Below are 11,943 nucleotides of genomic sequence, written 5' to 3' on the forward strand. Positions count from 1 at the left end.
TTCTGATGTATCATCACCAGCAAATGATGATTCATCTTTATCGTCGAAATCAATATTTGTGTTGGGGAAATGACAGATTTATGTTGAAACCAAAATTGGTTTCATCAAATTCTGACAGTTTTGGTTGGTGAAAAACAGTAAGTTTATGATGAAACCAAATTTGGTTTCATCATAAACTTGCTTATTTTCTACCATAAAACCAAATATTTTAATGATGAAAATTAAGTTTATGACGAAACCAAATTTTGGTTTCACCTGATTTTTGTCTAGTTTATTCGGCCTGACTTGGAAGATGGCTTGTTTGGTTTCATCATTGAAGTTATGTTGGTGAATGACTATATGTGGGAAAATGTTTCATCGTATTGTTTTTCATTTTGTTGCATATTGATCTCTATGAAACCAATCTTTGATGGTGAGATACAGCTGGATTGTTTTTTGTTGAAACTAGTTTTAGTGAGGAGGTAATGGTAGTGGTGGTTTTGGCAGCGATGGAGGTGGTGCAGTTGACGGTGGTGGTAGGTATCATCTTATTGTGTTTCATTTTTTCTTCTTTCTTCATTCTCCTTTTCTTTTATGATGAAACCAAAATTTGGTTTCACCTGATTTTTTTCCTATTTTATTCGAACTGACTTGGAAGTCGGTGTGTTTGGTTTCATCATTGAAGTTGTGTTGGTGAAATGACTATGTGGAAAAATGAATTAGGTTTCATCGTATTTTTTCATTTTTGTTGAATATTGTTCTCTATGAAACCAGTTTTTGATGGTGACACACAAGTGGATATTTTTTTCGTTGAAACTAGTTTTAGTTGAGGAGGTAATGGTAGTTGTGGTGATGGTGGTTGTGGCGGCGATGGGGGTGGTGCAGTTGACGGTGGTGGCAGGTTTCATCTTATTGTGTTTCATTTTTTTCTTTTTTCTTCCTTCTCCTTTGTTTTATGATGTATCTAATTTTGGTGAAACCAATTTTGGTTTCATCATTTTTCCTGTTTGGTTTCATTATTTTGTTCCCATTTTGCTGAATATTGATCAATGAAACTCATTTTTTGTGGCGGTGGCGGCAGGTTGGTGGTGGTGGTAGCCAGTGATAATATTGGTGTTGCTCAACGGCGGTGGTCTGTGGTGGTGGTCAGTGGCGGTGGTGGTGGTTGGAGGCGGTGGTCGGTGGTGGTGGTTGGTTGACGGTGGCGGTGGCGAAGGTGGTTGGTGGTGGTGGCGGCGGTGGTGGTCAGTGGTGGTGGTGGTTGGCGGTGGCGAAGGTTCTTGGTGGCGGTGGCGGCGGCGGCGGTGGTCGACGGTGGTGGCGCAGTGGTGGTGGTGGTGCTGCTAGTGTTGTTGGTGGTGATAATATAATAAAATTGAAAGGTGGGGTTGATTTTTATTTTTGTCGGGGTGATTTAAACTACTAAAAGAGTAATATAGAGAGATTATGTTAAATGGGGTTTTTGTGAATAATTTGTTTTGTTGGAATTTTTGTGCATGGATAGTGACACCTTTGGGGTTATACACGATTCACACATGTATTGTACATGTGTGAATCGTGTGTGAGAGGTATTAGAGCACCTCCAATGCTAGGGGTGGAGGTCTAAATAACACATTTTTTTTTATTTTTGGTCAATCAGCAAGTTTCAATTCATTTAAATCAAAATAGTGATTACATGTTTGCTTACAAGATTAACAAAAACATCAAAATACATAAAAAAAATATCAAGATAATCAAAACCCTAATACAAATAAGGATATCAACTACAAGTAGATCGCGAAGAGGAAGAGCAATAAACCGCAGAGGAGAGATGATGGTATATTTCGGAAATAATTCCGACCATTTTATTTGATTGTATTCTTCTTTGAAAAGAGATGCTCTTGGAAGGAAGGAGTATTTTTCCCATAAACTTGTAGATCAAATCGTTGATGTTTTTGAATCAAGAGTAGCAAGCCACTAACCAGGCATCAAAGATCGAAGAACTCGCCCCACAACGACGAAGAAAAATCACCCCAAAACGACGAAGAAACATGTCAAAAGACACAAAAAATAATGTACAAACATCTTATTAAATAAACTATTACCTAAAACTAGAAAAGAAAAAGAAATCCTTGCTCGGATCTGGTCCAAAAGGACCAAATTTGAGCAAGAAAGATGAAAAGACTCGAAGGTTTTTTTCTTAGAAGGGAAAAGAAAAGAAAGAAGAAAGAGAAATCAGTAATAACACATTTTTTATAGAGGTCATTCACATACGGACAAAATAAATAAAATTAATAACATTTAAATTTCAACACCGAAATCAGCTCCAATCCTCAAAGTTATCTAACAACTTTTAAATTAACATAGAAACAAATCGAGGATGTGGACTTAGACCCAAGGTTATGGAGAAGGTTTTATTTAGACTTTTTCTTCCACCCCTATATGACCATATTTCCGAAAGACCTTAACCCTTGCATTGAAGATGGCATTTTGGTGGAAAAAGTCTTAAATTTAGGTGGCATGCTTTTTTATGGCCTCCACCCCTAGCATTGGAGATGCTCTTAATTCTTCTGATCAAATGACAAACCCACTCGTTCTAGCTATTAAAATAGAGGAGGGATCCATCGGTAGCCCCTCTTTTTGACAAGATCGACCCAGTTATTATAGCTGTCGGATGATAACATATAGACGGTCTAGATTTTTAAGATCATAAAAAGAATTTGATGGATACTTTCAATACCTGTGACCCGGCAAAATATAAAACAGATTTTTGTGTGTTGTCGTTATCGTTTTATGCTCTTTTTTCGCCTTCCTCTCTTGGAATAAAACTTCGATAAATTAATAGTCTTGGGACTGCTAAATTCTACCAATTTACCGAAGTATTAATTTATCGATAAATTAATAAGTTATTATTATATCGAAACATACCAAATTTTGACTTTGAATTTATAAAATAAGTGTGTAGTATCAAATATCTATCTAGAGATTTTATTTTCAACTCAAATTATTTTTTAATTATTTTATGGCATACTATCTGATTAAAATAAGAAAAGGAAAACACAATAAAATCATTTTGGAACTTCTCAAGGGACTGCAAAAAAATTAAAGATGAAGTCCAATATAGTATAAATGTGAACAAAAAAAAAATTGTTAGAGCATTGCTCGGTCGAACCCACTAGTGTTGGAATGTCAAGTTAGTTGTCAAATTTAGTTGCCAAAAAACATTCTTGATTTAGTATACTAAAGTTAGTTTCAGACGAGATTAGGCCTAAGAAGTGGAGTATATAATCGAAGCTATAGTTGAAGAATGGAGATTGAAGACTACAAGAAGACATCCATGAAGAAATTCGTTAAAGTTTAATTAGTAATCAAAATACTTGATTCTCTTGTTTACTATACCTCTCTATCTCTCGAAACAAGTGGTCACTCTGTGGAATAATTCATATGACGGTAAATATATATTTATGTATATACTAGAGGAGTTTGAGCTCATGACTTTAATGAGTATGACCTTCATCCCTGAAAAGGTAGTAATGTTGTGGTGGATGATCATACGAATTCAACGACCCAAGAATCACTCAATTCCGAGTTATAATGAAGAAGTTACGAGTGATTCATTAGAGCAACACTTATTTGTGTAGCAAAGGTTGATTCGTGAATAGGGTGGTACACGGATTTTTGCAACGGCATGCGTACCCTCTAGTGACGAAAACCCTATTTTGGCCATATACTTGGATTTTTGTCTCCTAGACAAGGTAGCTTGGTTCCCAAGCAACCTAGACTTGGTCATTCACTATAAATAGAGTTTTCATGTGACAATACAATCTATCTCTTGAAAATTGTGTTTGGTCACATAAAGTTATTTTCCATAACTTTGTTCTTCACGAACAAGTGTAAGGCTTCATAAGACTTTACTTGGGGATCGTAAAGCACGGGCAATCTATCTTATTTGATAGTTTTAGTTCATGTTCCCTAGGTGTTTGTTATAAACCATAGAATTAATAGAGCAAGATATCCTTAGTTGTGATCTTGTGAAGAAGACTCAATTAATGTTCACGTTTCGTAACCTAATTGTTGGAGAATATCTTATAAAGAGAATTAACGTTCTGCTAGAATATTTTTAAGAGTATTTTCTAAAGAGAATTGGTGTTCTGCTAGAAGATTTACGAAAAGAATTCTTAAAGAGAATCGATGTTCTGCTAGGAGTTCACAGGTGCTTAAATACAACTGAAGTAGGTGTTATATCTAGTCCGAATAAGTAGTATCTAATTGGTGTAACGGCTTATAATCAGTGTGTGTTCAATCTGTACTATGCCCCAGGGTTTTTCTACAGTTGCGGTTTCCTCGTTAACAAAACTTCTGGTGTCTGTGTTATTTCTTTTCCGCATTATATTATTTTATCTTTATAATTGAAATATCACTGGTTGTGCGTATCTAAACCTATCTTGTATTAAGATAACTGTAAGAACCTACCAATCTCGTCTTGGTGAATTCGTATCTTGAAATATAAATTACAAGACTTGTTCTTGTTGGAATTTGTTTTGTAAAAAATTCGCGTATATACTAGGTTTACCTTGCTGCAATCTTAAATACAATTTCTATTCGAACATATAGATTGTACAAGGATTGTGTATACTGGTTCCTGAACGAAAAAGTTGGTGGTGTACTAGGTACCCCCGCGTTTTCACAAATAACCCTAGACGCCTATTTTAATAAGCTCCATAATATATTGTTGTCACATTGATTATTAATTTATATATTAGTTGGGCCTATTGGAAACTTAAAATTTTATTATCTTATTAGTTTAGCACACTGGCCAAAATCGGGACTGACAAAAAATATTATCTTAGTGAAGTTATTAATTTATTGCGGATTAATCTAACGAAATTCTATTGTATCATAAATCTCCATTGTTTCATTTTTACTCCTAAAGATTAAAGATAAAGTAAGACAATTAGTTTTTATATATAGACTTAAGTTAGGGTTAACCAAATAAATTTCGTAAATTTGTTCTATTCCGAATCAATATCTTTGATTGGTTTACTATCTAAACTTGGAATCATCTAAACAAATATCCATGGAAAAATTATAAAACTTTGTTCATCCCAAGTATTTCATAACCAAGTTGTCGTCAATTAAGTGATTATCAAAATACGGGGTTTGATCAAAATAATCATTTACATAAATAAGTTAACAAATCTACATCCATTAATTACATCCTCTGCAATTTTTTTATGAAGCTCTAGCAACAAAATAAAAGACGGATTCAAAAAACCGGAATATGTGTAATTAATTACATATCATCCATCTGTATTACACCCAAAACAAGAAATCCCAGGTAGTCCAATACAAATCACATGATTAAACCAAAAAATTGATATATATCTATATATTCATCTTCAAAGTCGTCTTCCATATATTTGAAACAAGGCCTAACCGTAGAAGAAATTAAGTAAAAAAATGTGTGAGAAGAGATACATAAATCTTTTTCTAACTAATAAAGTTATTGATGATCTAGAAGAGCAAATCCAAAAAACAATCCTTAAACTTTTGGTCATGTGTTCTTCATGTTTCAGCTTCTTTGAACATATTGAAGAGAGAAAATCTGATAAAAGATTTGAGTTTGATGAGAGAAAAACAAGTTCGTTTCAGAGAGAGAAAAACACAACTTGATTTAAAAAATAATATAAATTTAGGAGGATATCGGGTTGCTCTGTATTAACCAATCAATTTGATTAAATCACAACCATTAGTTTTGCATTATCCGACGGTTGTTTCCCATTGTTAGATCTTATGAAATTAGAGCCTGTCAATGGATCCTTCCTCATGAAAATAAATGTTGTTGATATTGTTTGGATGCGAGTCGGGGTGAGCAAAAACACCCGAACCCGTGGATTTTATCCAAATCAATCCACATTTTGGCCGGTGGATACCCAATATGTTTTTTAACAGATTGACACAGGTGAATTTTTATAACCGATAATTTTCACGGGTTGGACGCGGGTGGAACATCACACACCCGATTCGAAGGATAATGTTAATATTACACATATATGAAGTTTATTTATAGAAAATTGGTAGATAATATTTATAGTTTGCTATCGAGAAGCATTGAAGATCCTCAGTGATATTCCAAAAGTATCAATTTTGTATTGATTGGAGGTCTTCATATTAATAAATATTATAATTTAGGTTGTTAGAGAGACACTGTGTTACTCTTGTTATGTTAATTACTTATATTTTAGTAATTTAAGTTTTAAAACTAAGTTATATTACTCATGTTCAACATTTATCGGTCTTCGTTTATAATTTTTAAATCCGCAGATCTATCCGCATCTAATCATCTCATCCGCTCACCCGCGGCTGTCACATCCGACGGGTAATGGATTGGACGTGGATGAAAATATCAAATCCTCCATTGTGATGGATAGGATGCGGGTGATACCTAATGCGCATCCATCCATATGTTGCTCACCCCAAATGGGTACAAATATTTCAGGCATTGCACTAACTGTTTGGACCATATACATGAAGTGGGCTTAATAGCTCTTCAGCCCATTTACCATAAGTAAAATACTTAATTGGGTGATGGGTTGAAGTCTAAGCCCATGAAGAGTTATTAACCTAAACTACTAGCTTTTATACAAAAGGAGACCAGGTATAACCTGGAAGTTACAGGTCCCTAGAAAAAGGGGAATCAATTACTGAGAAGACCGGGTACATATTCGAACTTACAAATGGTACATATCTACTAGATAGTTAGATAAACATCAAACGAATATGGTAAACTCTCGTCCAAACCCCCTAGTCAATAAAGGATTTCGTTTAACCTCGCGTTTTTACAAGTGGATAGGACCCGAGCAACAGCTGTAGATCCAATTCTGCGCGGAAGACTGCAAAAGTTGGAGAATGAAAATAAATTACAAAAGGCCTCGCTAGATCAAAGACCGCGAACGAATGATAACCAACACTGTGAAAGTGCCACTACGCACTGGCATGCACGACCTTCACATGAACGTTGGCGGGCACAACATGTGCAGGATGATCATGGTATGAGATATGGATCATCTGAAATGCAAGATAAAGTGACTCATTAATTAATTATAATTCTATATTCACCAATTGAATTCCTAGAAAATATTTTATTTTCACCAAAATATACCACTACTTCAGTTTATAGTTTTTCTCAGCAAAATTCTCTAAATTAATGGTGAATACTCGCCTTACAGATATATGGGCCAGCACCGGTTAGCCCAGAGAAAATGGCATGGATGTACATAGAAATATTGCTCGAAAGAGCATAATGTGATCTAAAGAGGACACCCAGGCATCATATGTGCATGTTTCATTTGCAGAGCTCAGAAGCAAGAATCATCATTACTTTGGCGCAACCACAAGGAATTACTACTACCTTAACATCGGGAACCTGGTCACTGCAGCTGTCTACAAGAACCGCAAAAGAGAGACAATGGCCATAGTCCTCTTCGAGACGGATTTTGAAAATCTAATTCGCTTTATTATCTATCCTATAACACCGCCTCAGTATCTATTCTAGGAATGATAAATGAAATAAAATACTCAATGAACCAGATTCCACACAGCGCCATCCAACACAGTTATAGGGAAGGAAACCAGGCGGGGAAGGCCTAGATAACCACGCATCGGACATGTGCCAATCAGGGAATCTTGCAACAAAACTATGGGACCAGGCGATCACACTTTTTATTAGTCGGATTGTTTCACACGACGCTAGGAGTACTAGATACCCACGTATAATCACCAACTAGCTTCTTTAATAAATTTATGCTTCAAAAAGAAAAAGAAAAAAGAAATAGGATCCATGTTCAAATTATGTACCGCCCATTGGCTATCTTCTTCAGGGGTTTATATTACTTTTTACTTTCTTTCATTGAAGATGATCTTTTTTTCATCTCTTCCTTGAGAGCTAATTAGGGCATCTACAATCATGGAGTTAAAATGTATTATTGCAATGTTGGGTACGATAAGTGAAAAATACTAGAACCCCCTACTATATGGGTTCAACATATACAATCCCCACAAAGTGGATCCTCCACTATCAACTCCACACTTTCCATTTTTGATATTTCTAGGCCCATAACTTTTTTTTGGGGGGGCTGGTTTTGAATTTTCCCGGATTGCTGACGTCATCAGGATTTTTAATAAAAGTAAAAATACCATAATTACCCTCCAGTATTTAAAGCTGTTTTATACGGTAACAGAAAATCAAAAATTAGTTTTCAGCTCTCTATTCTCTCTGCTCTCGTTGATTTTTTCTTCAGAAATAGAATTAGGTTTTTTCTTCACACGAAATTGTTGCATTGAAGAACAAGAGTTCGTTAGTCTGTTGATGTGTTGAAGAGGAGACAAAGAACAAGGATTCATTGTTGTTTTTTCTCAATTTATTGATGTTATTCAGTGGATTTCAGATCTGACGAGTTTGAGACGATGCATTGAAGAACAACAAATAGGTTTGTATCAATTTTATCTACTGTTTGTATCGAATAGGTTTGATTCATTACTTTTTCTGATTGATTGTTTGATTTCTATCTTCTACTGATTTTTGGATTTTTGTTTTGTTTCGATTTTATTGAGTCTGAGAAGAAGAAGAAGACAGTTTGGAATAGAGAAATCAACGTAGGTACGAATTGTGATTTCGATCTAGTTTTCAATTTAATTGATTTTGATTGTTACAATTGCAATCTAGTTTTTTCACTTTTTTTATTTGGTTTTGATACTGAGTATGTTTTTGTTGATGCTTACACAGGTTTGGTTGATACTGAGAAGAGGAATAGTAAGAACATTGTTTCAGAAGTAAGAAAACAATCAATCTAGGTAAGAATTTTATTTTGTTTTTGATTTCAGATCTGTTTTTAAAATTATTTTTGAATTATTTGTTCTTCTTGCATGTCCGATCTGTTAATTTTTGTTGATACTGGGAGGAGTATGAAGAAACAATTTTGTTTCAGTAGAACAACTTCAATTTGATTTGTTAGACATGTCGTTTTTTTGTTACAGTATGTGTAACTTTAGGTTCCACATATATATCCTGTTGTATTTTTAAGCATGTGTAAGGAAGGTGCAGATGTTTTTTAGTTGCAGCATGTGTAATTTTAGTTTACACATATATATCCTGTTTGTATTTTAAGCATGTGTGAGGAAGAAGCAGATGTTTTTTAGTTGTAGCATGTGTAATTTTAGTTTACACATATATATCCTATTGTATTTTAAGCATGTGTAAGTTGAAGTTACATATATATGTCCTGTAACATGTTTATGTGTAAATAGTTGTATCATCTGTATCTTTTACTCATATTTAGCTTGCCGCATAGAATATACTTCTCACGAGTGGGCAACGTCCCCGAGTGAATTGCGTTCGTTTTAAAATTTTGATATTGTTATTGTGTGTTTGATATTTTTCAGGTTGTCATGGATCCTGTTAGTTGCATTGTTGTTGTTCGCTGCTTTTCAGATTTTATTACCCTGCGTGTTAATACTGATATCAAACTTGAAGAGTTTAAGGAACAAGTTTGCAGGGAATGGAAGCAGTTTACTCCACTTGGTATTACTTTCTTCTTCCGAGAAAGTGGGAAAGATTTTCCGCTTGACTGTGATTTTTCGTTGCAAGCTCTTATATCCACAAATAGTAAACAGAAGACCGATGTTGATATTTTTTTGCAAAATGTTCCTCGTGTGGCCTCTTCCTCCAGCTCTAGGGCAGATTCTTCTATTTCTAATGGGTCTAGTAGTACGTCTTCGTCCAGAAACAATCTTGCTTTTGCAATGTATTTGGAAGATAAAAGCAAGCCTGCGAAACCTTTGTTATCGGATGGTTGGCCCAAGGTTCTTGGTGAGATTGGTCATGTGTTTGTTGAAGGAGTTACGCAAGTCAGGGTTGCTTTCACCAAATATCGTCTTCGCACTGGTTTCCAAATGATTTTAACTCACAATGAGCGTTTTAGGTTCACGACTAAGTGTGCATGCTGGAAATTCCATGCAGCTTCTATCGATGAAAGGAACGAAATGTTTCAGGTAGGTTTTCCGTGTTATGTCATCTAATGCTTAGTATATGTTATGTTTTGTTACAGTATGTGTAACTTTGGTTTACACATGATGTTTTTTGCACCATATTGTGTTTTGGTTGAATTGTTTATATTTTGTATGAACCTCTCCAGGTCAGGTCTTATAACCCTGAGCACATTTGTGGTGCTGGTGGGCGCAACTTGAACCAAACTTACTCCACTAGCTTCTCGTCTAGTTTGATTGAGGAAGAAGTTCGCAAAAATCCTCACAAGAAGCCCAAGCAAATTGCTGCTGATTTCCATACCAACTATGGGATTAACATGGAGTACTATCAGGCAAATAATGCTAGGGAAAACTCTTCCACAAAGCTAGCAGTTGGCTGCAATTAACATATGGAGAGGTTAACAAGAGATACAAAAATGCATGTGTAACTTAAAGTTACACAATCTAAATGTACAAAATTTAGTAGAGTTCACTGGTATCTGCATGTATAACTTGAAGTTACACAAGCACATTTATAAGTGTAAGTTGAAGTTACACATGCCATATGATAGACACATTTTTGTGTCTAAATTGTACTCAATGTCTCTATTGTTAGTGCTCGATTTTTGTACTAATTTTGATGCTTTGTGTGTTTGTAGGTGTTTTTGGAGAAATACACTTGTGTGGAAAAAGTTGCTCAAAAAGTGCTATTTGGACTCCCGAAGAAAAGTACTAACGACATCCTCAATTTGGATAAGGGGCACCTCAGTTGGGCACCTGCTATTCGCACCCCCAGTTTGGTTAGGGGGACACCATCTTCAACATTTCAAAAATTCGTTTTGGCGGGAAAATTTTATTCTCAACTGTCAGATTTCAATCAAGGATTTGGAGGTGTTATAGGGAGACTAAATGGCTGAAAATTTGTGGGATTGTTCCTGGGACATATACAAAGCTATTACAAGTGTTTTGGTCTATCAAATTTGGCTGAAAAATCCGTGAGAAGAAATCAGGGCAGCACGTGCATGAGAGGGACAGTTCACGGGATTACATGAGTTTTTGAGAATTTAAACGTGTTCTGCTCATGTATGATGACTCTAGCAACACTTTGGACCTTGAAAAAGATAAATGAGGAGATTTTGCAGCTGTAGAAACGCGTGAGAAGCTAAATCAGGGAAGAAAGTATTCCCAAAATATTTTCTTTACTACCCGAGTTCAATGAAGAATATTGAGAATCATGGCGTGATTAAATGAGTCTAAGGAGTATAAATAGGTGGATGGGATCATATAGAAGGGGTGTCGAGAGTCTGGGGGGCTGAGGAGATCCATAGAAGAAGAAATTCGAGTTTTCCCAAACTCGGTTTCTGCTGATGCTGCTGCTGCTGATGAACATGAAGAACACGAAGAACGGACCTGCAAAGACAGTCGTTTTTTAACAGTGCCAACGACTCACATCCGTGGGTCGTACATCAGAGGCAGACTTATTTTCCAGCGTTTGCGACACAAAGTCGTGGGTCTTAGAGCAACAGTATCAGTGAAACATATTGTGGGTCGTAGTTCTCTGGTTTGTAACAAATATAATTGTTACAAACCCGGTTTTGAATTATTTCTCCATTTTCATCATTTGTAAACACCCTTTGAGCAATAATAATGATTTTTGAGCGTGTTTCCAACATGATGAGCGGCTAATTCTCCCACAACCAAGGCAATGAGGAAGCTATTTACGCATGAATAATTGGTAACTATTTTATTTTCTCTAATATTTAATTATAATTCACTCAATCACTGCTTTTGCAGAGTTTTAAATTGTTTGCGTAATTTTCCTAATCAGTTGTGATTCAATTAGATATTTTATGCTTTGTTTAGATAATCTATGCTTAAGGGATACAATTGATGTTTGAGAATTTGCTTGATTATTAGTGAGTTAAGATATAAAGGACTTAAAAGATAATTAGAGTTTTGGAT

This window comes from Papaver somniferum, chromosome 1 (assembly GCF_003573695.1).
Source record: "Papaver somniferum cultivar HN1 chromosome 1, ASM357369v1, whole genome shotgun sequence".
NCBI classification, from domain to species: Eukaryota; Viridiplantae; Streptophyta; class Magnoliopsida; order Ranunculales; family Papaveraceae; genus Papaver; species Papaver somniferum.